At 53.7% G+C, this 25,805-nt stretch overlaps 2 long non-coding RNA genes across 4 annotated transcripts; one reads left to right on the top strand and one right to left on the bottom strand.

Moving 5' to 3' along the window:
• Nucleotides 1-12,673: 12,673 nt before the first annotated feature.
• On the bottom strand, nucleotides 12,674-14,961 carry LOC118357144. Its single transcript, XR_004820183.1, has 3 exons — nucleotides 14,232-14,961; nucleotides 13,595-14,026; nucleotides 12,674-13,391 (listed from the first exon to the last, which is right to left on the bottom strand). It is a non-coding gene; the product is annotated as an uncharacterized LOC118357144 (long non-coding RNA).
• A 427-nt stretch (nucleotides 14,962-15,388) lies between these two features.
• On the top strand, nucleotides 15,389-18,707 carry LOC113927489. Of its 3 annotated transcripts, none has more exons than XR_003521642.2 (4): nucleotides 15,389-15,790; nucleotides 16,057-16,262; nucleotides 17,256-17,410; nucleotides 17,681-18,707. It is a non-coding gene; the product is annotated as an uncharacterized LOC113927489 (long non-coding RNA). The 3 variants fall into 3 exon arrangements; XR_003521641.2 differs by having other exon boundaries at nucleotides 15,390-15,790; nucleotides 17,259-17,410; XR_003521640.2 differs by lacking the exon at nucleotides 17,256-17,410 and having other exon boundaries at nucleotides 15,394-15,790.
• Nucleotides 18,708-25,805: the final 7,098 nt, after the last annotated feature.

The following is a 25,805-nucleotide window of genomic DNA, read 5'->3' as shown; positions in this document are numbered from 1 at the left end:
AGGGAACTGGATGATTGGAACATCGTTGGAAGGCCTGGAGGGTGAGAAGGCACAAGGTTCTAACTGGACCTTTGGCTTCAAGGTCTGTCCGTCTGAGTCAGTGCGCCTGCCCACTCCCGCGGACCCCCAGCCCCTTCCTGCGGGAAAATGACCTCACCTCACTTCTGCCTCTCGGATCCCGTGCAGATCTCGCCGGCAGAACCCTAGCTGAGAAGGAGAGGTTCCTTTACTCTTCAGCCTCTCCAACTGGAAGAGGAATGAAGTCAATTCACACATCTAGGCTTGCCAAATAAAATCCAGGACACTCAGTTAAACATGAATTTCAGATAAACAATGAATAGAAGTATCTCCCAAATATCGTGTGGGAATAGTTGTACTAAAAAAGGAGTCATTCTTTGTCTGGGATTCAGATTTAAGTAGATGTCTCGTGTTTTTGTTTGCTGAATCTGGCCACCCCACAAAGATCTGGCTCGGGGCTCTAGTGTAGATGGGGGCGTTGAGGAAGGCCTCTCTGGGGAGGCCACACTTAGGAGACGTGAGAGGCGAATACACGCTCATCAGGCACAGCGAGGGGGGGAAGGGCATTCCAGGCTGAGGGGACAGCTTTGCAAAGACTCTGAGGAAAGGAAGAGTTTGGGCCAATTTAAAGACAGCTGGTGTGTGGTGAGCTGGTGGTCGAGGGTGCCAGCCGATGAAGACTCAGCAGAGACCAGAGCATGCAGGGTCTCCAGTTAGAAGCAGCGTGGCCCAGTGGCACCTGCAGAGTTGTGCGGGTCGGTCGTCCTGAAGGGAGAGACTGCTGCGGTCAGTTAGCTGAGAGGCGACGACACTTGGTAGGGCTGGAAAGGAGCAACCGGCTCCAAGCGTGTTTTGTAGATGGAAGCCACTGACATGGTCCCTGGAGGGGAGGGGGTCGTCCAGGGCAAGTTCTAGCTCCTGGGATGCACTGGGTTCCTGCAAAGCTCTTGAGGAGCGCTGGGTGTTGGGATGGGACCACAGGAGAGGAGGTAAAGACAAAGTGACGCCCCTCTCAGTGGGACAGCCGTCTCTGCCTCTCCCTGCAAGGCAACCCCTGCCCTGCACTCCCTGTGGGCTCCTTCATTCCCTGCCTCCTGGTCTGCATCGCCACCGGCCTTGCGTGGTTGTTTTCACCCTCCCTTGGCTCTGTCCTCAACCCATTTCCTGCAGTTGGAAGCTCAGCCAGGGTGGCGGATGGAGTGTGTGCACCGGGTTAATCTCCGTTGGATCCCAGGGAGGGCTGAGGCTGGAGGAAGGGGCAGCAGGTTGGAAACCTCATTGTAATCCTTGCCCCGTGTGACTAGACTAGGTAAGAACCTGCCCAGAGGAAGGAATGCACACCCTACTCAGAAACAGTGGGGTTTCCAAGATTTGTGACTATAGAGTGGGAACACGTATACTATGTCAAAGACTTGTTTTAACGATCAAAGGAGATGGTTTATATGCATTTATTCAGCAGATATTCATGAGGCCCCTACTGTGTGCTGGATACTACGTTGGGAGCCGGGGACTCCGGAGGGGAGCCAGCAGACAGGAATCTGCCCTCGTGGGAATCACGTACTGGGGAGACGGAGACATAAAATGGGAAATGTATGGCGGGTACCGTGGGCATCCTGAAGCTGGAGCGCTGCGTAGGTTGGTCAGGATGACAATGGCAGCAGGTCACACCTGAGCAAGGAGTGAAGAAGGCGAAGTGGTCCAGACTGAAGGAAAGGCAGGGTGAGATTTGGCATGAAGGCCTGGCGTCTGGAGCCGAGTGAGGGGGCACTGGGAGCCATGGGAAGCGGAGTGGGCAGGGTCGGCAGGGTCCCGAGGACTCTGGTTCCGGGGTGGTGGGCCCTGCTGTGGGATGCAGGTGGCCGGAAGAGGCGGGCTGCTGGCTGCCGGCTGCAGGATCATGCAGAGCTGAAGGTGTGCGGCCTGCAGGGCTGGCTGTGGGACATGAGCAGAGCAGGGGCTCCAGGGGCAGAGGGCGAGGCGAGGGGCGGGTTTGGGGGGAAGGAGGGGCCTGTCCGACATCCCTTAGCTCAGGGAACTGTGCAGCCCCAGCTGAGCCTGGGACATTGTGAGTAAGGGGGCACCAGCAAAACTGTTCATGCTTACGTAGCGACTGCTCATCTTCAGAGCCTCGTAGTTTATCTTCTGCGTTTCACTAACCGCTCCTAACACACTAACAGTGTGTAACCGGTGACGGGGAAGAAACTGGGCCCTGGCTTGCTTGCCCAGGTCAGACGCTGCAGGGGCAGAGTCGGGGCGGGGACGCCAGCCCCTTGTCCCCCCTCCTCCCCCCCCCCCCCCGCCAGTGGAGCCCCAACTCCCCTCAGGGCCACCGAGACACAAAGAGAGTCGGGGGCAGGGACTGTGAGTCAGAGAAACCGAGGCAGGAACATGAAAGGAAGCTGGGGCAGAGCAGGGAACCTGTGAGGGAGGCACAGCAGAGAGTGACCTAGAAAAGCCTCCTGAGCTGGAAGTGAGCTGAGAGGGGCCCCACGTGCTTCTCAGACGGTCCTTCCTCCCTCCCTTCCTCTCCCCCGGTGACCTGTCGCCCAGACATCACTGGCATGCTGTTGGCACCCGGCCTGACAATTAGTTGGGGAGCCTCTCCCTCTGACTTCCTCCCGAGCCTCGGCGGCACCCGCATGGCCCTCCCACAGTCCTCGCCCGTCCCGCCCGCCCGCCCGCTTGTCTGGGAGGGCAGCTGGCCCCTCCCTGTGCGGAGCGTGGCCTCGCTCGCGCTCCTTCTGTCTGCCATCTCTGAGCACCTGCGCGAGCATCCTCGAAACCAGGGCTGGGGGAGGCGCCCGGACCACTCCTGCGCCCGCAGGCTGCTGAGCCGCGTGAGAGATGGGGGGGCTGCAGAGAAGTGGACACTGATGAGGACACAGGGCAGAATAGGGTGCACCGCGTTAGATGGAGGGACGCTGGCACACCTGCCCCGGGGACCGCTGGGCATTCCCGGGTGGGAGGGTTGGGAAAAGATGGTGTCAGCGTGAGTTTGCGGGGGCGTGAGAATGCTTGCCACGTTTTTAAAAAGATTTTATTTATTTATCTGAGAGAGAGAGAGCAGGAGCAGGCGGAGGGGCAAGAGGGGGAAGGAGAAACCCACTCCCCGCGGAGCAGGGAGCCCGACACCGTGTCTCCCAGGACCTGAGTTGAAGGCAGACGCTTAATGACTGAGCCACCCCGGCGCCCCAATACTTGTTACGTTTTTTGAGTGCCTGCATACATTTTAGTTTCTTTCATCCCTGTGAAGTAGATATCTTTACCCCCATTTTACAGAGTAAGAAACTGAGGCCCAGAGAGGTGACAGGACGAGCCCCAGATCGTGAATGTTCTGCTTTCTCTCTTAGGCCACAGCTGCAGCTGCTTCTGCAGGGAACACATGAAGTGGAAGAGAGATTCAATTTTTAGGAAGTTAAGGTTTTATCCAACAGACGTGCATGGGGCGGGTTTTATGTGCCAGGCAGTGTGCTGAGCTCTTGACAGGGGGGTGACGGGAGCACAGGGGGTCGGCACAGGGACGGGGCCCAGAGGGCGGAGGGCTCTGTTCTGGGGGAGGGCAGCTTTCATGGGAAGTGACAGGTCAGGTCTTGGAGGAAAGAAATATCTCCCCCCTGCATGGCAGGGCTTTGAGGTGAGAGCCAGCAAGCTGGTGCGTGGGAGAGCGCTGCTGCCCGACGGGGACACGGAGCGCGTCCTCTGCTGCCCGACGGGGACGGGGACACCAACACGTCATGTACTGAGAACCTGCACAGCTGGAGTAAGGCTGAGCAGGGGTCTGTCCGCCACAGTGTCCTGGAGGTTTCTCCATTATGTTGGAGTGACAGGAACTGAAGCGAAGCAAACAAACGTCCCCCCGAGTGTTTCCATGGGCTGGGTGGCAAGCAAAGTGCTTTAACAGACATTACCGAATTTAGTTCACGTAGCAGTTAAAAAGAACAAAGGAGAGCTATTTGGATTGACATGAGAACATCTCTAAGTGTTTAAAAGAAAAAGCAATTGTAGAATTATTTTGTGCTGTGAGTTGTGATCCATATTAAAGAAACACACACAGGGAGGGTTTCATCAGAGGGAACAGAGAGCTCAGAGCCGAGAAGGCCCAGGAGCAAGGTGCATCTGCAGAGAGGCAGGCCGCTGGGCAGGCTGGGGAGCTCAGCAGGCGGGGGATCCCGGGTGTGGTGGGGCGGCGGGGTCCAGCCGGGGGCTGGAGCTGAGGGGGGCGTGGTGCTGTGCTGCAGACGCAGGAACTTCACGCCAACCCTGCTCTGGGAGGCAGTGAGGCTCAGACAGTGTGTGAGTGGGAAGAAACACAGTCTGACTGAACCTGTTGCAGAGGTGGTCCGGGCTGCTGGGGTGGACGGGACTGGAGGCAGAGGGAGCCCCGTGGTGGCCATGGGCAAGGAGAGGAGGGAGGAAGTGCGGGAAACTGGTCTGCGGAGGGGTGGGCAGCAGATCTCCCCACGCTGATGGGAAAGAAAGGAACTCAGAATACAGTTTATTTTTCAGGATTTGAACCAGTTATACACACTCGTAGAACGTCAGTTAGGTTACTGAGAAAAACTAGCAGCTCCATCCCCGTCTCCATGTCTTTGGGCTTGGCTGATTTGCTTGGTGGTATTTGCCTCCGCAGCTGGAAACAGCAGGGTTTTATTATTACTGCACGCTCTTTCAATTGTAGGCATCACCTGTTGATTGGCTTTTATCAAAAATACAGCTTTTTTTTTTGGTAACCACCAACCTCTCTTGGTCCACAAGCAGACTTCTTCACCACCCCCACCGTCCTCATTTCAGAGCTATTTCGTGGATACATATACACACATTCACACGCGTGTATTTGCACGTGTACATAAATAGCTATGTAAATGTCCTGAGGGCCCACATCAAATTAGGATTCCAGGGGACAGTGGCTGAAAGAGACCTTCGTTCTACCCTGTCTGGTTTAAATTCTTTACCAATGAATGTATATATTAATTACTTATGCAGTAAAAAAACAAAAACAGAGAACTAATCCACAGGACAACAGTAAAAGGTAATTACCACTACCCACAGTTTACGGATGCACAAACTGAAGCCCAGAGACTTAAGTAATTTGTTCAAGGTCTGCAAGCAAGCCCAACTGGCAAAACCCAGATTTAAACCGACAGGAAGAGGAGGGATGAGTTCTGGGGCCAGAAGGCTGGCGCTGGGGGTGGGGTCAGGAGCGAGGAACCAGACGGGAGGGAAGCCTCTCTGGCAGAGAGGGATGATGCCGCCGCCGAGGGCAGGAGGATGGATTTGAAGGCAGAGGTAGGTGCTCTGTGGGTGGAGAAAGGCAATCACGGACAGACAGAAGCCCTGGGCTGAGGAGGAAAGGTCACGGCCCCATGTCCTGAGAGAGCATCCTCAGGGAACTCAGGTGCCAGGCATCTGCAATGAGTCACTGGATCCCAGAAGCTGATGGCAGGGGTGAGGTCATCACCCCACAAGGCAGGGAGCAGAGACAACAAGGCCCTTGGGGTCCAAGGAGCTGAACCTGTCTGGTCAGAGGCCATTGTCCCAAAAGCAACAAAGAATTCATACCTAATAGGTTTTCCTCAGGGCTCAAATGAGTAGCTCTGGGAGTCACTGGGAGGCTGTGATACTGGGGAGGGTGCCAAAAACAGCCTGACAAGACTACAGGCTGCGAGTTCCTGGGAGCACAGGGGCTGTCTGGGGAGCAGAAGCCGGGAAGCAGGAGGTTGCAGCCAAGGCAGCGGGCCCCCTAACCTGACTCAGCTTCCCCAGTGCCCAGGGCCACCGCGCCTCCATGACCGTGGCGGTGGTGACCATGAGGGCCGAAAGCACGAGGCCCGGGACTGTATGGCTGGGGTGGGGGTTGGACAGGGGAGAGTAACTTGGAACTTGCTCTCCTGGAAAAGGTTTTTACCTTGAACTGGATTCTACACACACACGCACACAGATGCACACATGCATGCGCACGCACGCGCACGCACACGCGCACGCGCGCCCCAGCCCCCTATTCATCCTTTCCCTAGTTCCCCACTGAGAAGAACAGAAGGGCAGCCTCTGACGTTCAGAAACTGGCCTGACAAATCCCTGCGGAGCCCAATCCTGTCATCGTGCTGGGGACCTTCCTCTGCCCTCCACGGTCCCACCAGCTGGACTAAGAGTCAAATTGACGTGAAACAGATTAACAGGAGAAAACCGACTTTAATAGCCTCGGGATCGGGACTCCATGCAGACCTGGAAATTCCACGGCAATGAGGCGACAGGAGGCTTAAGGGAGCCAAGGAGAGGGTAGGGTCTGGGGCTACAAAGGCGAAGAGGGCCCTTGGCAGGAAGGTGATAGGAGGTGTTTGAAAACAAAGTTGCCTTTTACGCAGGTAAGTTTCTTAGGTCAGGGGGAGTCTCTGGTAACAGCTATCCTCCTGGCACAGGCTCTCCTTTCCAATGTAAATTTAGGCAAGTGAGGACCAGGAAGACAGTTTTTCTTGCATCTGCTGCATTTTGATTACTTTTTTTTGGAGAAGATTTTATTTATTTATTTGAGAGTGAGAGAGAACAAGAGCAGGGGGAGCAGGAGACGGAGAAGCAGGCTCCCCCCGGAGCAGCAAGCCCGACCCCTGGGGTCCTGACCTGAGCTGAAGACAGACGCCCAACCGGCTGCGCCACCCAGGCACCCCCATTTTGATTACGTTTAACTGGAAATAATGTTCCTGGCAAAGTGGCCCATCTTGGGGCGGCCTCGGCCCTGAACTGTTTTTTCCAGCTCCCTCCTGCGCCGTTCCCCGTGCTGTCCACTCTCTCTTGCTGCAAACAGTGACACACCCAGTTCGCTTCTGGGCGTCCGTGGCCGAGGACATTGGTAATGCCCAGTGCTCTCTTCCTCCTTCTGACCCTCTGGGACCCACGGTGAGGTCTGGACCCAGGCTGCGTGGCCGAAGATGGTGGCAAGGCCAGGGGAGCCGTCAGAAGGGACAGAACCAGTTATGCATTCACTCAACAAATATTTATTGGCCACCCACTCTCGCTGGACTGTTGTAGGTGCCAAGGACAACAGGCAAATGAAGTGGGATCCCTGGTTTTGGGGGAAGCTCTCCGTTGGGGGCGGTGTGGGAAAGACACATAAACAGTTGGTTTTGATTCATGGAGGTACATGTGGGCTTGAGGCCTGGCCTGGGGGCCGCTATGGGCTCGCGAAGGAGCTGCCTCTGCACCAGGGTGCTCTGTCACACTAGTGGGGTGTCAGGAACGGCTTCTGGGGGCAGTGCCACGAGAGGGGACAACCAGAGCTGGCCGGGGAGAGTACACAGCATGGGTAGAGGCGCTGCTCACAGACCACGGATCTTCCTTGACTGAGGACTGGGAGCCGGCCGGGGAGGGGTCCGGCTGGGGCACCTGCACAGCCAGACGGAGTGTGGCTTTACACTTCAGCAAAAGGGAGCCGCAGAACGTCCGTTCAAAGACACGAGCAGATTATCCTTTTTTGTTGTTCTTGTTGACAAGATTTGCTGTTTGTTGGAAAAAGCTCAAACATTTTATTTTTTAAATATTTTTATTATGTTCAATTAGCCAACATGTAGTACATCATTAGTTTTTGATGTAGTTCAGATTAAAAGATCATTTGAAGGGTGCCTGGGTGACTTTGTCGGTTAAGCATCTGACTCTTGATTTTGGCTCAGGGTCATGACATCGAGCCAGCCTCAGACTGTGCTCAACATGGAACCTGCTTAAGACTCTCTCCCTCTCCCTCTCCCCCTGCCCCTCCCCACCTGCTCTCTCTCTCTCTCAAAAAAAAAAAAAAAAAAAAAGTTTAGGGGCGCCTGGGTGGCTCCGTCAGTTGGAGAACTGCCTTGGGCTCAGGTCATGGTCCCCGGGTCCTGGGATCGAGCCCCACATTGGGCTCCCTGCTCAGCGGGGAGCCTGCCTCTCCCTCTGCCTCTGCCGCTCCCCCTGCTTGTGCTCTCTCTCTTTCTGTCAAATAAAAAACTCTTTAAAAAAATAAAAAAATTAAAAGGTTTAAAAAATCGTTTGTCTGCAGCTTACTCTAGAATGCGTAAAATTACAAGATGCACTGGTGGATGGAGCCATGCAAGGACAGGTGGGAACATCTGGTAAAGCGGTTCTAGCCCAGTGGTGATAGAGTCTGGGTGAAGGGTCTGTGTGTGGCCACGGTCAAACCCTTTCAACTCTCTGTCTGGGATTGTCAGAAGAAGATGTGGGGGCCCGTGACCTTGGTTTCAGTCACAGGGGCTGGGTTAGGCGTGGGGATGAGGCTGTGGTCCTGATGCAGGTGAGGGTGGAGGGCCTGCCCTGGGCAGTGGTGGGTGGTGGCCCGGGCCAGGCGTCTGGGAGCGCGGGGTGTGGAGCCCTGGGGCAGGAGCCCACCACCCAGCGTGGGGCCCCAGGACAACACCCAGACAGGGCAGTGGCCAAGGCGTGGATCTGGGGGGTGCAGGGCACAAGACGTCCAGATGGACTTGGGCTGTGGTCAGGAACATGCTTCATCCCTCACCCACCCCGGCTCCTCACCCCTGTACGGCGGGGAAGGGGGCTCAGCACTCGAGTCCCTCCCTCACATTCACCCCGGCTGGACTGTTTCCTCCGCCTCGGGCAGTGTGGACTCCCTGCTTCCTCTCCCACTGTTTGAAGACCACACCTGGCCCCCCTCCAGTCCCCCGACCCGGGCGTCCAGCCCTGAGTCTTCGCAGAGAAGGCGTCCTCTGTCCCCCACTGCCTTGTCCCCTTGTCACCCCTCATCTCAGCCTCCTGCAGGTATTGGCCTTGGCTCTCTTTCCGAGGCCATTATCTCCCTCTTGCCCCCAGCAGCACTTCCCAGTGGGTGGAAGATGTGCTGAAGTCCTAACGGCTGCACCTCTGACTGTCCTTGTGTGGAAGTAGGGTCTTCTGGGCGGACGGGACACCTAGTGCAGTGCGGCTGGTGTCAGGATAAGAAGAGACAACTCTGGACACAGACGCAGGAGAAGGCCCTGTGAAGATGCAGGCGTAGACTGCACCGATGCACCCCTCAGCAAGGAGCACGCAGAACTACCAGCAAGCACCAGGAACCTGAGGACACAGGTAAGGGTCCGTTGCCAGGCCCTTAGGAGGAGCTTGGAGCTCCAGAGCTTGAAAGCATGCATTTCTCCCGGCTTCCACCCATGCTGCTGTCCAGGGGTTCAAGACAGGTCGCAGGGCCCTGGGAAAAGTGACTGTTTCTTATCACCGTTCTCTCGTGCATTTCAGGGGGCTCTCCGGTCTTCAAGACAGCATCACTGTCATATCTGGAATGACGGGATTGAAATTGTTTAGGAGAGGGTTGAAGTCTGTAAACGGGTTTTTAGCAGAAACTACCCTGGACCTGGGAATGGACTTCCAGTCCTTGGTCTCACTAACCAGCTGACTTCCCAGCCATACTCTGCAGAGCAGACGGGACCCTCCTCAGCTCCCTCAGCTTCCACAAAGCCACCTAGTGCCCCGCCCCGCGCTCAGGGATGGAGGAGGGAGTGGGCGCAGCTCGCAGCTCGAGGTTGTGGACCAGGTGAAAGACCTCCCCCTCAGACTGAAACCCTCCCACTGGGCCAAGAGCTCTGGAGGAGGGTGGGAAGTGAAACCACATGAGTAAAATCCTGCTTCTGCTTCTGGCTGCTCACAGCCTACCGCAGACCCTGCTGACACCCCGCAGTGTCTTCGGGAGTGTGCACCCTCCCGACAGGAACAGCCAGGAAGCCTGCCTGGGGGAGGCGTCCTGGAGGAGGTGGGCAGAAGGGGTCCACGAAATTTGAGTGAGATTTCCAAGACATCAGAGATGTTGGGGGATACCTTCAATTTAGTAAATACTTATTAGTTAACCACCCCATTCTAGGGTCTGTGCCAAGTGTCAGGGGTTAGGAGAGGGGGAGACGGTCCAGGAAGGTCTCCCTTTCTACTAAGGAAGCTAAGTCTGGGTGAGTTAAACAGCGAGGTTAACAACTGCGGCATTTAGACTCGGGGGCAATTCTGAATGAGCGTGCACAGAAGTGTTTCCTGCCCGTCCCCAGTCCTTACCTACGTCGCCTACGGGCAGGTGAGGGCGCTTACATCAAGGGCGGTGCCTGGCGCGCGGCGAGGAGAACACACCCGGCTGACCGCGCTCTGGGGTCCGCGCGCGCTCCGGGCCGCTCTGCACGCGGGACCCACCAATGCCGGGCCCCTCACCTCCGCGGGCCCCCCACCTCCGCGGGACCTCGTCACACCCGCGGGACCCCCCCCCCCGCCGCGGGACCCCCCAACCCCGCGGGGCCCCCCACCGCCGCCAAGTCTCCTCGCCCCCCCAGACACCCCCCTACGCCTCCTCCCCCCCGCCCCCGCCGGGCCCTCCCCTGCTGCGCGCACCTGCTGCTTATCTCTGGGAGGGCCCCACCTACGCCCCCAGCAGGCCGGCGCCTTTCCCGGGCAGCACAGGGCGGCACAATAAATGATCGAGATTTTTGTTGTGGGTGGTGGTGAGGGTTCGAGGGGAAGATGCGTCTGGACCTGAGATTCATTTCGGTTTCTGAGTATGAGGAAGTGGAAAGAGCAGATGGATTTGTTTTCGAAAGGCGAGCGACATGCACCCCCACTCGAGGTTAAACCAGTCTTAGGTGAGACTCCAAATCTTTTGAGCACCTGCGGAAGAATGTCCGGGTTCTGAGTCAGGTCCACTCCCAAATATTGACCACACTGGGGAGACCACAGTTGGAGAATGTTTTCATTTTTTTTAAGTGTCAACTTTTTTTGTTACACAAAATGACAAACAGAGAGAGTATAATATGGTGAACTCTCGTACACCCACCACCCCCTTCAGTAGTGATCATCGACTCATGACCAATTTTGTTTTTTTAATAACCTCCTACTCATCGGTCCCTTTTCCCCCACTGTGTTAGTTTTAAGCAAATCCCAGACATAATTTTCCATTGACAAAAACTTCAGTATGCACACAAAAACCTCCTTTTTAAAAAGTACAGTCACCACACCTTAAAAATGCACAGTTTTTTAGTATAAATGTGTACTCAATGTTCAAATTTTGGACTTAGGTTTTTAAAAATGAGATTACAGTGAGTTTGTTCAAACCAGATGTGAACCAGTCACCAGTCTGCCTCTGTGTTTGGCTAATATGTCCTTTAAATCTCTTTTAATCTATTAGGGTTCCTTTCTCCCTTTTTTCTGATGGTTTATTTGATGAACAAAATTGATCCTTTGACCCACGAATTCTCCCAAACTGGGATTTGCTGTGTGTCTCTGGCAGTGTTAAAATGATTTTGGTAGATCCAGAACCCTGTTAGGTTTCAGGTTCATTATTCTGGGCAAGGATATACCTTGTTACTACTGTTGTATTAAGTTGGAAGGCACATCAGGTCAGATTGTCTCCGTGACGTCACTACTGATGGTGAGTTCAGGTGTCCTCAGCCTGACCTATCCCCATAAGACTCCCCTGTGGCTTTCCACTGTTTCCAGCAGCTCTTGATGATTATTGCCTACATGTGCATTATTCCACTCGCTGTTACAAAAGAGTGATACTCTTTCCTCCTTTCTGCGTGTGTAATAAAGAACTGTTCCTCCACCAATTTGTTATCCTGACGATACTTGCACCAGAATGGTAGCATGAAGACTGAGTCTCTTCATTTACCACTTTTCTGATGGTTAAGTGGGTTCCTTACCGCCTCCAAAAATGACCAGTGGTTTATGTTTTAGTTACTATAAAGAACTGACAGTTTTTTTTTTTACATATTTGATGTGTTTCCATCAATTGGAGTTACTATCCATATTGATTCTAAAAGTATCCCATCTTTGACCCTTCACATCGACTCCTGAGTCGTTTTTGACCTGACCGCAGTGGCTTTCTCATAACCTGGGGTGACAAGATGTTCCCGAGCCATCCTGTGTATCTCTTCTCCCAGACCTAAAATTATCCAATTCTCCAAAGACCTGTTTTCCTTTCAGTGGGAATATTTAAAGGCCCCTATCTGAGTGCAAGCATGTGTGCTCAGCATATCCAGTTAGGGCATTATTATTAGGCCTTCTTATAAACAGAGCTAAAAAATACATTTTATTATTTTTTAAGAGAAAATACATTATGAGTTTATATTGATTTTTTAATTAAAATTTTGGATTACTATGTTTTATTTCTTCCTTTTATGTCATAATCATAAGAGAAAACCTAATCTTTTAGGTTGAAAATTCTGGTTCTAGTAACATTGACATAATCACTACTATATATGTGTATGCACACACATAAACAATAGATTCAGAATAACAACAATAATACTATTATTACCAAGATGATAAATGAAAAAAAATAAGTTTTATTTGCAATTCTTTTTGAATATATCCCACTAAGGACATACAGTCAAATGACTGCATTTTATTTATTTATTTTTAAAGATTTTATTTATTTGAGAGAAGAAGAGAAAGAGCATGAGCAGGGGGAGGGGCTAAGAGGTAGGGGAAGGGCAGAGGAGAGGGACAAGCAGACTCTCTGCTGAGCAGGGCTGGATCCCAGCACCCCCCTCCCCCATATCAAGACTTGCGCTGAAGTCAGACCCTTAACCCACACAGCCACACCCAGGCGTCCCTACTGCATTTTAAAGTCACTAAAATAATGCCTCTCTGTGCGTTTAAGTTACCAATTACATACACAGGTTCAATTTGTCTTGTTTTATTTTATTTTTTAATGATGTAAAACATTTACATGTTTCCAAACTCAAATGTACAAGACAGGGTACATACAGAAAATACCAGTTTCCATCTCTTCCACCTGGTTTTCCTCTCCCCATAGGTAACTGTTTTTGTTAGCCTTTTGTTTATACTTCCACTTATAAAACTGTAAGTAAGACAACAAATATGTATATTTACATTTCTCTGAGGTGTCTGTTTCCCACCTTGTTGTTTTCCCTTTTTCCCCCCACTTAATGGATCCTGGAGGTCATCCTATAATAATACACAGATATTCTTCATTTGCAAAATGAATAGAAGGTGAGGGCCTGGCCGAGTCGCCTGGAGAGCCAATGTCCAGGGTCGGGTTTTTCAGATCCTCAGGAAGGATGAGATCCAGATGGGCCAAGGCTGCATCCAGTGTTGGGGCGGGGCGGGGCGGGGGACGGGGCGGGGGACGGGGCGGGGGCGGGGAGGAGGTGACGGAGGAATGATGGAGGAGAAAGGAGTGGTCTGGGGCAGGCGTCCATCCTCTGTGACTGCGGGTCAACCAGGACGCAGCTGGACGCTTCCCCACGGCAGCGCTTCATCATAACCTGTTCGCTCTGTGTCCAGTCTGGCCAGTCCTATTACAAGTTGGGCTGCAATGAGCAGCCTTGTGTGGAGTGTGTTCACGTATTTCAGGCTTTCTGGTCGACACAGGCATAGTGCGGGAAAGGAGACTGAAAGAGAAGGGGAATTTAGGGCCGGGTCAGAGACATCAAGCCTGGCCTAGGACGCGCGATGAGGTGACCTTTCTCAAGGGGTCCTGGAAGCCCCGCTTCAACCCTGCCAGCGGCAGCACATCCCAAAGTGGGGGGACAAAGGGAAGGAGGCAGAGAGGAAGGCAAAGGAACAACGCTAGGGCTCAGGACCATCTGGGTACCGCAAAACAGGCGCCCGCAACAGGGAAGGAGGCCTGGAAGGTGCAGCTGTCGTTGCTGGTGGTGGTCGCGGAGGACCGCATCCCCGCTCTCGTGATCCTTGCGGGCGCTCGGGGAGATCCTCCCGAGTGCGGGCCTCGGCCAGGGCCAGCCGCCGCGCAGCGCCCGGAGGCCTCCAGGAAGCCCCGCCCCGAACCAACTCGATGCCACGCCCGCCGGCCAGGTCCCCGCCCCCGGGGCAGCGGAGCTCCGCCTCCCAGGCTTGGGGCCTGACGAGAGGCAGGGCCAGCCACGCGCACCCTACCGCCCCAGACGCTCGCAGGCTCAGGGGTGCGTCGGAGCCGCCGGGAGGAGGGGGTCCAGAGCCAATGTCTTCAGACTCCGGGAAATGACGAGGTCCGGGCGGGCCGAGGCCCCTTTCAAAGCCCTGGGAGCTGCGGGAAGATGAGGAGGAGGAAGGCGGACGCCCCGGGTCAGGTTGTCCGGCCCCCTACCTCCGAGCTCCCCTGGATGCAGCCGGACGGAGGCTTTCTTCACAGTCTCGCCCTCCTTATCCCCAGGGATGTCATAGCCTCCTTGCAATTAATCCCTAAATTTCACCACGGGCTGCTCTGTGGGTGCAGAGCGGGAGAGCCTCACCTGTGGTGGGGGGGGGGCGTTCATTTTAACACCCGAAGCTGAGCTGTGTCCTATCTCCTCTTCCTTCCCGCTTTCCTGGGGTCCCTGATTCTCACATCTAAAGCAAGATTTGGGGCTGATGTAAGAGGTGTCGAGGCTCAGACTTTCTGAAGTCGGGTAATTTTCCAGCGGAGCCCCGCAAAGACAGGGATGCGTGGATCGTTAACTGCGTTTGAACGCGGAGTCCTAGTTCATCCAGCCTACAAGGGCCTTCCCCGACCTTCCCCGACGGCTGGAGGGCGGTGGTTCCAGTCTCCGCTAAGGTCTTAGGACTGGGGGCCTCCTGCCTCCCGGTTATCTCACACCCTCTTACTGCAATATTATTACTTTCCCTCGGCTGGTTGTGAGGGGCCGGGGGGGGGGGGATGGAGGAGGTGGGGGTGTGAGGAAGCCGAGCGGTCGGGTGCATGGGATGGCTGAAGCCAGGCTTTACTCCTCTCTGGCCCCCACGCCGGGCTGAACTGCTGCCTCGGTCGACGGTTGTGAAAAAGGAACGAGTGGAACACGGAGGCATCAGCTCTAAGGGCGTAGTTTATCCACCAGATCGCACCACCGCCCAAGCAGTCAGGAGCCAAGAGTGGGGCGGAGCGCCGGGCGCCCCCGCTCCTCTTTCCCGGCTGTGCTCGGGCACACCCGCGTCCCGTCCGAGAGTCTTCACGTCCCCCGCCCGGCCCCCGCCCCGCGACGCCGCCCTCAGAGGCCCCCACCCGTCACCCCGCGCGGCGCTCCTCGGCGCGTCCCCCCCCCGCCCCTGCTCTCCTCGGCCCGTTCCCCCCCCGCTCCTGCTCTCCTCGGCCCGTTCCCCCCCACCCCGCACTCCTCGGCCCGTCCCCCCCACACTACGCTCCTCCTCCCGTCCGCCCCCACCCCGCGCTGCGCTCCTCCGCGCGTCCCCCTCCACCCCACCCCACCCCTGCGCTCCTCGGCCCATTTCCCCCCCACCCCGCACTCCTCGGCCCGTCCCCCCCACCCTACGCTCCTCCTCCCGTCCGCCCCCACCCCGCGCTGCGCTCCTCCGCGCGTCCCCCTCCCCCCCACCCCACCCCACCCCTGCGCTCCTCGGCCCATTTCCCCCCACCCCGCACTCCTCCGCCCGTCCCCCCCACCCTACGCTCCTCCTCCCGTCCCCCCCCCACCCCGCGCTGCGCTCCTCGGCACGAGTCGCCCCCTCCCCGCCCCGCGCTGCGCTCCTCGGTCGGGAGGGACCCGGGACCCGCGGCAGCTCTCAGCCCACCTGCGGTCCTTCAGGGCCCTGCTCCGGCGCCAGTCCTGCGCTCGCAGAGCTGGCTGGGTTTAGGGAAACCTTCCGGAAGGAGCAATGCTGGAGCGGCGGTTTTCCCAGCCCGGGAGGCCCGCAGTCGGGGGCAACGGGGAGCTGAGAGGTGGGGTTTGTGACACAGGTGTAGTTCTGCCATCTTTGAGGGAGAAAGACGGGAGACAAGAGAGGTCTGTGGAGGCAGAGCTGCGGAAATCCTGCCAGAAAACGCTGCTGAGCTCCAGATACAGCAGGAGAGATGGAGGTGAGACTGTAGAAGGTGCCCCTGAACGAGGTGGGAGGGAGTTGACCCGGGGGTGGGCGTGGGATTTCCTGCAGGGGGAATAATTTGGGAGGAGCAGAGGAGGAGGAGGAGATGCCCCCATCCCCCACCCCCGCATCCCTGCGCGTCTGAGTACCCGATGTCCGCAAAACCTGTAGACTCCACAGCCCGTCGTCCCCCTCCGACCCCCAGCCGCTCTTACAGCCTCTCAGTTCGTGCCTCCGCTCTGTCCCTATTCCCTTCCCCAGAGATGTCCCTCAGCCTCACCCGACTGCGGTCACAGAGGATGACCTTGTGCGCTGGAAGTTCTTCCTGCAGTCTGATCCCGCACCCGCTTCAGGCCAGTTGGGTGGATTCCAGTCTGTGCTTGGGGTGGAGTGTCTGACCCCCTGCAGAAGTGGAGGCCCCCTCAGGACACCACGGAAAACCTGGACACAGCGACCCAGGCTCTGAGGTTCTGTTCCTTTTAGCATTTATTTTTCTCTGGCAGACGAGAACTGGGGAGAGAGCACCCATTGTGGTCTCAATAAGCAGAAGCCGCACAAACACCACGCGGTCATCAGTAGGACGTCTGTCACCGGTTATCTGTGAGGGCAAGTGTGGAAACCTTTCCACCGTGCTGCTGCCCGCAGGAGGGGCTTCTCTGCAGCGGTGGGGCTTCTGGGGGCGGAGGAGCTGGGGTGTGAAGCCCTGGACAGGGCACAAGGCAGAGAGCACTGTGGAGACCTGTCCTCTGCAGAGGCCAGCAGCGCCTCTCTCGGTTGGAACAGAATCGCTAGATCCCGTTGTCTGGCTTTGGAATGCGTGATACAGTTTCTGGCTTTGATGAAACCAGCTCTACTTCGGTCTCTTCCACTTAGTAGTCACAGGACCTGGGTAACAGGCAGTTGCAGGGACCTTAGTTATCCGTAAATTGCAGGTAACAACACCTAGTTTGGAGGATAGTTGTTGGGTTTTTGAAATATCAGACGTATCATGTTTAGCACATAGTGGGTCTTTAAGAAATGGTCCTGCGTAGTGTTACCATCTCAGGGGGCAGAACTGTCTGCGTCCCCTGAGGCGTCCTGACTTTATTACGCCCTCCCCCCAATGGGTTTGCCCAGAAACCCAGCGTGGGGCTGAGGGCACCTAACAGCTCCTCCTTGTGCGACCTCTCTCCTTGCTCCGAGGAATGAAGAAGCACATTTATAATCTTCTATTACTTTTGAAGCTTTTAAATTTGGGGATTGGTTACTGTTTTGTGAGTTACCCAAGTTTAAAATAATAAAGCATGTCCATTTGCCTGTTCTTCCCAGTTGGCTGAGGAATGGGCGTTCGCCATGTCTGGCTTTCATGTGGCCCTAGAGACAGAACCCCTGCCCCTTCTCTCTTTCCCCACCCGGCAGAGACAACCGGCAACCCCACTTACAGCTCCTTCTGAGAAATCTGCTCTTCCCTTTCTTCCTAGCAGCCTGGAGGTGTCTGTGGGGAGACAGGGAAATGAGGTGGGGACAGTCTAGAGAGCGTGAGCAAGAAACGCGGGACGGCGCAGCGGGGTGAAGATCTGAAGTGCCGTGGGCTGGCAGCAGCTGGATTTGCCTCTGCTCTTAGTGGACCAGGAAGGTAGAAAACACAGAGAGATGCCTTCTTTGTTTCTCTGAGTTAGCCATCTAGCCCAGCACAAATACCATTTACAATGCTTAGTAGTCATCAGCTGGGGAGGTGGGCCAGCAGGCAGGAAAGGGGTCTGGAGGGGGGGAAGGGGAGAGGCCTGGGGGAGGGGAGGAAGGGAGGGGGAGGAGGAAGGGGGAGGAGGAGCTCCTGCTGTGTCTCAGGGAAGTTGCTAGAGCCTCCCCCTGGCTCCCTGCTGACCCAGCCTCTGCATCCTCACAGGACGACGGGTCTCTCTCTCAGGACCTGGTGCAGCGGCCTGCGTTCTGGGATGACCCTTTGCTTCTCAAGTCCCACCTGGGCCAGAAGATGAGAGCATATGGCCTCACGGGTCCTTCCAGACCATCCGTTCCACATTCCAATTTCTAATTTAAGTTTGTGCTGAGTACTGAACAGTGAGCTGAGGCAGAGCTAGAAGGAAGGAAACATGACTGTGAACGTTCCGGATGAGTTACTCTGTGCTCTGCTTTAGTGTCAGGTCATTCATTCATGTTTTCCCATTTTTGCCTTCGAGGACCTAACTACCTAATCTAATACTTAACATTCAAGTATGTAGCAGTCACATTTCCAGAAGGCTTTTCACTTCATAATCTGCTTTCACATGGAGCTTTCCTTTGATCCACAGAAAACTCTGGCAAAGATGTTGGGTGGGCTTGCAGTGTCCTCACTGTCTACCTGGGGACTCCCTCTCTAGTTAGTAGGGGACTGAGAGAGCAGAGCTGGGCCTCGAAGACGGTAGTTCTCATTCCATGACCGGCGCCGGGTCCCCAGGTGGAGGAGACCAAGCAGCCCACCCACTCCAGGAATACAAGGCTGGACGGAGAAGGAGCCAAGCGCCACACTGTGTGGGGGGGAGGCATGAACACCCCTTGAGCCATGGGGCCACCACTCTCTGTGTGCCCCCCAGGCTGCCACTGCCCCACGCCGGCCTGCTCTGGGGCTCTGTTTCTGTGTTCTGGGGCCTCTCCCTAAGTGGTCAGTGGGATGAGGGGGTGCACAGAAGATGTTTCTGGTCCCGAGCCCACGGGACAGACAGACCCACAGCTGAGTTTCTTCTACTGTGAAGACCTTGATCCTGTTCACCTTCATTTGTGCTGTCGCCGTCTCCTTTGGCTGCAAAACCTGGATCCAGGGGCACCTGGGTGGCTCAGTGAGTTGAGCAGTGGACATTCAGCCCAGGTCGTGATCTCAGGGTCCCGGGATCGAGTCCTGCATCAGGCTCCCTGCTCAGCGAGGAGTCTGCTTGAGATTCTCTCCCCCTGCCCTGCCTCCCCCTCTGCTCTTCCCCTTGTTCTTCTGTACTCTCTCTCTTTCAAATAAATAAATAAATCTTAAAAGAGAAAAGAGGCCTCAATCCAAATGAAACTGCCCCTGTGGGGAGAGAGTTTGGGAAGCTGTGCCTGGAGCTCTCCCTCAGGATGGTGGGGAGGCTCACCAGGAGAGTCCCAGTGTAATGATCATTAGAGCCCCCTTTGTTGCTCAGGCTGGGGCTGGGGTGTGATGGCGCCGGAGACATCTGCAGCCCCAGTGACCTGCAAGACAGGAATGAAAATTATAACTAATACATTATGGCTAATATTCGGAGGGTGCTTTGGGAGCATCCAAGAACTTCCACAGACTTGCCCTGATTTATCGTAGCAGCATCTCTGAGAGGTATGTTGTGTTTGCCACCTGTGAAGGGTGAGGCACCTGAGCCGCAGAGCGGGAGAGTGAGTCCTCGAAGGTCATGCAGTAAACTCAGGAGTCTGACCTTGAGCCCAGACCTTCTGACTCAAAAGTCCATGTTCTTCCCATTCTCCATGATGCCTTGATTTCAATAGCCATGAACTGTTGGAGCCCCTGGTGAACTGCCTACTCGTGGGCAAGGATGGGGTTAACGGGTTGTGGGGCCAGAGCGAGGAAGTGACCGTCCCCAGGGTCTCCTGGAGCTCCTGGTCGGGTGGGGGGCAGGGAAGGGCTCCCCTGGTAACAACGGAAGCTTCTGTCGAATTCTGTGGTGGAATTTGTGGGTCCTTGGACTCAGCACACAGCAGAGGAGCTCCCCATTGTGCTCACAGAGCCTCTTTCTGGCTGCATGTCCGAGGGCTCCAGGGTTCCGACCGTCTCCCGTGGGTTCACCCTCGGCCAGCTGGGCCTGAGTGTCTTCCTCCCCATGGAGCCGTTGCCCAGGGACACTTGAGAGTATGGTCAGATGCTTCCCACTTGGGTGACGCATCTGAGGGAGACGTGGGGCCCATGGTCGGTGGTGACAGGGTCCTACAGAATGTCCACGCCGGCGGGACAGTTTCCTGGCCGAGCCTGGGCAGAGGGCTGCCCCCGGCTGCAGTGGACACTGGCTCTGGGGAGGGAGAAGGACCCGGAGGCCGAAGAGGAGCAGGGAGGAAGCAAAAAGCAAAAGGAGGGAGACGGAGAAATCAAAGGAACAGTAGAAAAGAGGGTCCCGGGATCGAGGACCCTATTAGAAGGGAGGCAGGACAGGAGGGAAGCAGGCGGACGATGCCACGCCAGCCCCTCTCCAGAGCGCGGATACCACCTATAGACGTGTGCTGCTTGTGACGCGGGCTGTGTGGTCCTGAGCCTCGCACCCACGGAGGTTCCTGGGACCAGAACGACCAGGGCGCCCAACTGCGCGCAGAGGTTCAGGCCGCTCCCGCCGGCAGAGCCCCCAGCCTGGGAGAGCGGCCCCAGGTCCCAGGGCTCCACACGTGAAGTGAAAACGTGGAAGGTACGGCCACTCACCTCAGGGAACTTCCAGCGATCAGGACGAGCGCCCGTCCTCTCACGGGGCCTCCCTGTGCGGCAGGAAGAGCGGGGAGCTCGCTTTCCGAAGGCCCTTCTCTGCAGGGTGCCCTGGGCCACAGTGCGGGGAGCGGTCTGTCTTCTTCTGGGTTTCCCTGGCTCTAGGGTCTGCGTGCCCATTCTTTGTTTGCTCTGTTTCTTGCTGCTTGTTGGCGCTTCTCTGGGCCCTGGCTTGCCTTCCCGTGCCGCTGTCCTGGCGAGGAACGTACCAGCCAGCCCCATCCGCGCCGCCTTCTGCCGCTCAACCTCTTCTCCTTCCTCCCCCCCGTTACCCGAATCAGAGCGGAGAGCAGGGGCTTTCAGAAATGTGATCAAACGGGAGAGAGAGAATGACAGACCTTTGTTTTCTTTGAGGTTGAATGAACTAAAGCATCTTAACATTTGTATAATATTTTAGAGTTCATACTCATTCTAAACTGCTGACCCCTGGAGGAAGAATTTAACTTTTATATTTTATTTATTTTTATATTTTGAGAGAATGAGAGAGAGAGGGTGCATGAGCAGTGGGGGAGGGGCAGAGGGAGAGAATCCCAAGCAGACCCGATGCTCATCGTGGAGCCCAGTGTGGGCCTTGATCTCACGACCCAGAGATCGAGAGGAGGACGCTGAACCGACTGAGCCACCCAGGCGCCCCCAGAATTTAACTTTTAGACAAGTTTTGCTTGACTGGCCTGGTGGTTTTAAAAATAATGAGGATGTAAATGCCTTTATAGACGGTGGCTACTGTCCCTATTACCTCTGGTCTGCCCAGCCCCTGAAGGTGCTGGACCGTTTCCTCTCAGCTTTACTGAGAGGTAATTGATGTGTGACATGGGGAAGGGTTACGGTGCACGATGTGATGATTTGATGCACGAACACGTTGTGAAAATGTCTCCTACGTGAGATCAGTACACACACCCTTCACCCCACATAATTACCAGGTTGTTGTGGTGGTGGTGGTAAGAACACCGACCGTCTACTCTTGGAGCGACTTTCAAGTATACGGTCGGCGTTTTTAACTGTAGTCGCCACACTGCACAGACCCGTGGAACGTACTCAGCTTACAACGGGAAGTGTGGACCTTCTGAGCAGCGTCTCCCCATTTTTCCCCCATCCGGCCGGACGACCACGGTCTCTGTCTCTGCGACTGCCATGTTGTTAGTTTCCATGGAGAAGCGAGATCATACAGTATCTCTCTTTCTTTGTCTGGAATTTCACTCAGCACCATGCCCTCAAGGTCCACCCATGGTGTTACAGAGGGCAGGATTTCCTTCTTTTTTCAAATGGCTGAATAACATTCATGTAGATATACATATACATACATATAAATAGGGTTTTCTTTTTTCGACGATTCCATACATTATGCAGTGCTCACCATAAGTCACCATACGAGGTTATTACAATTGTATTCACCATGCTCCCTGTTGCAAATGGCAAGGTCTCATCTTTTCAGTGGCTGAGTAATATTCCACTGGGTGTGTATTCCGCATATATGCATTCATCTATGGATGGACGCTTGGGCTGGTTCCACATCTCGGCCGCCATAAACACAGGGGCACCTCTCTCCCTTTGAACTAACGTCTTCATTTTCTTTGGATAAATACTCAGCAATAGCATTGCTGGATTGTATGGTATTTCTACTTTTTATTTTATGAGGAACCCCCATACTTTTCCTCACACCAGCTGCACCCACTTACATTCCCACCAACATGGGAGTCTCTCGTGGGCAGCACTGATCACTGGGTCTGGTTTGTCAATCCAGTAATCCACGCTGTGCCTCTTGACTAATTAAGTAATTGTTGATAGGTAAGGAGTGACTATTCCTGTCCTGTTAATTGTTTTCTGTCTGTTTCGTAGCTCCTTTCCTCTGTCCTGCTCCCTTCCTTTGTGAATTGATGGTTTTCCATGGTGCTGCGCTCGGGTTCCTTTCTCTTTATGTTGTGGATATCTACGAGATGTTTTTGTTTTGTGGTCACCCTGAGGATTTCTTGAAGCATCTTCTAGATGTAACAGTCTGCTTCAAACTGATCACAACTTATTTTTGATCACATACAAAAGACTACCCTTTACTCCCCCTTTTATGTTTTTTGATGTCACAATTTACATTTTTTTATATTGTGTATCCATGAACAAGTTACTGTAGTTATGGTTATTTTTAATACTTTTTTCCTTTAACTTTTATGCAAGTGTTAAGTGGTTGTATTAGAATGTTCTGAATCTGACTCTATACCTGCCTTTACCAGTGTGCTGTATATTTTCATATGTTTTCATTTTACGAATTAGTGGTCTTTCATTTCAGCTTAAAGTCCACCTTTCAGCATTTCTTGTAAGGCAGGTCCAGTGGTGGAAACTCTTCTACGTCCTTCATGTCTGCCCTGGGGGACAGAACCTGGGCTGGAAAACCACGGATTTTATTTGTTCATATGGTTAGATCGCCACACAGTAATGAGTGTGAGATCATTTATGCACATTTAAAAACACACAAAATACTCTGTACGGCTCGTGGCCCCATGGATATGTGACAGAAGCACAAACACATGGCCCGGGGCACACGCTAGATGTGCGACTATTTGCACTTGGAGGGAGAGGGAGAGGAGTAGAGCCTCCAATTTATCGCTAACATTTAATTTCATTCGACAAAAACCTGAAGCAAATATGGCAAAATGTTTACATTTGTTAACTCTGGCTTATGGTTACAAGGGTGCTTATTATATGATTTTCTATTCTTTTCCATATTAATTTTTTCAAAATAAAACAATTTAGTTAAAAAGGAAACATATAAAAACGAATAAAGATAAAAATAAATATTCAAAGTAATTCTTAAATTCTAAAATTAAAAAGTTCAAATTCCCTAGTACAAATAATGAGATACAAACACAATAATGAGATAAAACTTTGTACTCACCAGATAGGCATTTTTTTAAAATTTTCAAACCTGATAAGGATGTGGAAAAATGAGACCCTTCATACATTGCTGGTAGGAATGTGAATGGTCACAGTCTTAAGTCAGAAAGGATCAAGGCAAGTGATAGAAAATGCAACCAACTGGTGACTAGGAAGTATATTATAAGAAAAGTGAAAGGATTTCAGACTTCAGGTTAAGACTGCGGGGTAGCAATAAGGTAAAGGGACGGCCTGCTCAGAGAAATCCTGTACCTGGTTTCCCTAGGAGAGACAGATTTTGCTTCATTAAAAATAGGAATTAGAAACTGAAATAAATAAAAACAGTTCTGTTTAAAATACCTTGATGCTTAAAATGTTTGCTAAATTGGTAGATTGGGTGAGGTCATCATCTGTCCCCACTTAAAGGGAGTAGAGTTGAAAGTCCTCCACAAAAATCAGATACATGCAGACAAAGAACAAAGAAAAACCACCATAAAAGTCAAGGCATGGGGTAATGAAGTCAGTTTGTAGGTAATAGTGCATTCAACATAACAGGGACCGAACTGCTCAAAAACGGGATTGGTAATGGGATTAAACAATCCAGCAAATGTGCTGTTCCTTTTCTTCCCTGGACAGACCCATTAAAAGAGGCCCTTGGGTGCTCCATCGGCTAAGCATCTGACTCTTGATCTCAGCTCAGGCCTTGATCTCAGGTCTTGGTCTCAGGGTCGTGAGTTCAAGCCCCACGTTAGGCTCCATGCTGGGCATGGGACCTACTTAATAAATGAATAAAATAAAAGACGTGAGCATGATCTAGAGGCTGCCGTTTCAGTGCAGATGAGGGAATCCCGTGGCAGGCTCGCCTGTCTCCCTCTGCCAGGAGAAACCGCAGGCTGCCTAAACACCCCAGCTCCAACATAGACGCTAGCAGGGTCAGGGAGAGAAGCCGAAAAGACTTAGTCCTCACTTGACTCAGTTACCTAAAGAGATTATTCACTTTTTAAAACCTTTTTTTAAATTTTTTGAATTAAGTTTTTATTTTAATTTGTTGGTGAACATACAGTGTAATATTAGTTTCAGGTGTACAATACAGTGATTTGACACTTCGTACATCACCCAGTGCTCAACAGGACAGGTGGCCTCCTTCATCCCCAGCACCTGTTTCCCCCATTCCCCCCACTCGCCTCCCCTCTGGTGACCATCAGTGTGTTCTCTAGAGTTCAGAGTCTGTTTCTTGGTTTGCCTCTCTGTTTTTGTTCCCCTTTGCTCATTTGGTTTGTTTTTTAAATTCTACATATGAATGAAATCGTAAAGGGTTACTATCCAACATATATAAAGAATTCTACAATTCAGCACCCAAAAAACAAATAATCCAATTAAAAATGTGCAGAAGACTTAAACAAACAGATTTTTCTCCAAAGAAGACATCAAGAGATTGTTTAAATCATTGGATTGGCCTGTGTGAGGGCCTGGTTAATTTCATGTGTGAATTTAGCCAAGCTTCAGTACCCAGGCACTTGGTCTAGATGTTGCTGTGAGGATGTGTTTAGGTGAGATTAACATTTAAATCAGTGGACTCTGAGTACAGCAGATGACCTTCCCTGATGTGGGGGGTTGAGGTTCCCCTGACGAAGAGAGAATTCTGCCTCCAGCTGCAGCATCAAGTCGTCCTTGGCTCTCCCACCTGCTGGCCTGCCCCACTGAGTTTGAACTTGCCGCCTGGACGACTGCATGAGCCCATTTCCTAAAGCTCTCTCCGCAGACATTGTATTGGTTGTTTCTCTGGAGAACCCTAACCCCGTCTGCCCACCCTCAGTCATCACAGTACTTGTGCAGTACATGACATCAGAGAAGACTGGCAGGAAATGGGATTGCAGCTAAGGGTCTCAACAGACCCCTATCAGAAGACATTGGCCTGTTTGACTTCGCAGCACAGATTTACTGTGCCCGTAGCCCAGCACAGAACCCTTCGTAATTCTCCACTCTGAGAGCCACCTTTTGATAAAGGCATCCACAGAAAGAGACGGGACCGCCTTCCAGGAGGAATCCCATGGCGGGAGGGGCAGATGAAGAGCTGGTGTTAGCAGAGGGGACTCGAGCACAGGGGAGCTGCCTTCTGAGCTTAGGCTGGTGGTGAGGTCTCCAGGCCTCTGTGCAGATGGCTACGGGCTGGAAGCCATATGTCAAAGTCCTAACTCGCAGGACTTGGCAATGCAACAGCCTGTGAGGCTGGCCCTAATCTAATCTGACTGGTGTCCCTGTGAGGACAGAGATTCCAACAAAGGCCTGTGGGGACACAGCAAGAAGCTGGCCAGTGGCCAGTCATGGGGAGAGGCCCAAACCACGTTGATCTTGGACTTCTAATCTCCAGAACACTGAGCAAATACGTACATTGCTGAAACCACCCAGTGTGGGGTATTGCGCTATGGTAGCTCTAACTGACGTACAGACTAACCCCCCATGGATAGTTCTAGAGGCCGACCTGCATCTCCCCCCAGCTTGGAGTGCCCAGTTCCCCACAGGGGTGTGGGAGGGGTCTCCCTGCTCCATGCACCCCAGCCACACACACAGTCATGCTCTTGGCTGATTGCTTCCTCCATCATCAACCCCCCGCCCCTTGCACGCCCTCCAGGCAGCATTTCTACTGGCCAGACGTAGCTCCGGGCGCTGGTGACCTCAGCCATCG

Source organism: Zalophus californianus, chromosome 7 (genome assembly GCF_009762305.2).
Source record: "Zalophus californianus isolate mZalCal1 chromosome 7, mZalCal1.pri.v2, whole genome shotgun sequence".
Classification (NCBI taxonomy): Eukaryota; Metazoa; Chordata; class Mammalia; order Carnivora; family Otariidae; genus Zalophus; species Zalophus californianus.
Note: the sequence above shows the minus strand (reverse complement) of the source record. Positions and strands in the feature narration are given on the sequence as shown.